Here is a 1,963-nt window from a genome sequence, read left to right on the forward strand (position 1 = left end):
AGGGGGCACAGTGTATAATGTACAGGAGTATAGAGGGGGCACAGTGTTATAATGTACAGAGTATAGAGGGGGCACAGTGTATAATGTACAGAGTATAGAGGGGGCACAGTGTATAATGTACAGAGTATAGAGGGGGCACAGTGTATAATGTACAGAGTATAGAGGGGGCACAGTGTATAATGTACAGAGTATAGAGGGAGGCACAGTGTATAATGTACAGAGTATAGAGGGGGCACAGTGTATAATGTACAGAGTATAGAGGGGGCACAGTGTATAATGTACAGAGTATAGAGGGGGCACAGTGTATAATGTACAGAGTATAGAGGAGGCACAGTGTATAATGTACAGAGTATAGAGGGGGCACAGTGTATAATGTACAGAGTATAGAGGGAGGCACAGTGTATAATGTACAGAGTATAGAGGGGGCACAGTGTATAATGTACAGAGTATAGAGGGGGCACAGTGTATAATGTACAGAGTATAGAGGGGCACAGTGTATAATGTACAGAGTATAGAGGGGGCACAGTGTATAATGTACAGAGTATAGAGGGGCACAGTGTATAATGTACAGAGTATAGAGGGGCACAGTGTATAATGTACAGAGTATAGAGGGGGCACAGTGTATAATGTACAGAGTATAGAGGGAGCACAGTGTATAATGTACAGAGTATAGAGGGGGCACAGTGTATAATGTACAGAGTATAGAGGGGGCACAGTGTATAATGTACAGAGTATAGAGGGAGCACAGTGTATAATGTACAGAGTATAGAGGGGGCACAGTGTATAATGTACAGAGTATAGAGGGGGCACAGTGTATAATGTACAGAGTATAGAGGAGGCACAGTGTATAATGTACAGAGTATAGAGGGGGCACAGTGTATAATGTACAGAGTATAGAGGGAGCACAGTGTATAATGTACAGAGTATAGAGGGGCACAGTGTATAATGTACAGAGTATAGAGGGGCACAGTGTATAATGTACAGAGTATAGAGGAGGCACAGTGTATAATGTACAGAGTATAGAGGGAGCACAGTGTATAATGTACAGAGTATAGAGGGAGCACAGTGTATAATGTACAGAGTATAGAGGGGGCACAGTGTATAATGTACAGAGTATAGAGGAGGCACAGTGTATAATGTACAGAGTATAGAGGGGGCACAGTGTATAATGTACAGAGTATAGAGGGAGCACAGTGTATAATGTACAGAGTATAGAGGGAGCACAGTGTATAATGTACAGAGTATAGAGGAGGCACAGTGTATAATGTACAGAGTATAGAGGAGGCACAGTGTATAATGTACAGAGTATAGAGGGAGCACAGTGTATAATGTACAGAGTATAGAGGGAGCACAGTGTATAATGTACAGAGTATAGAGGGAGCACAGTGTATAATGTACAGAGTATAGAGGGGCACAGTGTATAATGTACAGAGTATAGAGGGAGCACAGTGTATAATGTACAGAGTATAGAGGGAGCACAGTGTATAATGTACAGAGTATAGAGGAGGCACAGTGTATAATGTACAGAGTATAGAGGGGGCACAGTGTATAATGTACAGAGTATAGAGGGAGCACAGTGTATAATGTACAGAGTATAGAGGAGCACAGTGTATAATGTACAGAGTATAGAGGGAGCACAGTGTATAATGTACAGAGTATAGAGGAGGCACAGTGTATAATGTACAGAGTATAGAGGAGGCACAGTGTATAATGTACAGAGTATAGAGGGAGCACAGTGTATAATGTACAGAGTATAGAGGGAGCACAGTGTATAATGTACAGAGTATAGAGGAGGCACAGTGTATAATGTACAGAGTATAGAGGGAGCACAGTGTATAATGTACAGAGTATAGAGGGAGCACAGTGTATAATGTACAGAGTATAGAGGAGGCACAGTGTATAATGTACAGAGTATAGAGGAGGCACAGTGTATAATGTACAGAGTATAGAGGGGGCACAGTGT

Source organism: Phyllobates terribilis, unplaced genomic scaffold, assembly GCF_046119375.1.
Source record: "Phyllobates terribilis strain yellow unplaced genomic scaffold, ASM4611937v1 Scaffold_12__6_contigs__length_324123572, whole genome shotgun sequence".
NCBI classification, from domain to species: Eukaryota; Metazoa; Chordata; class Amphibia; order Anura; family Dendrobatidae; genus Phyllobates; species Phyllobates terribilis.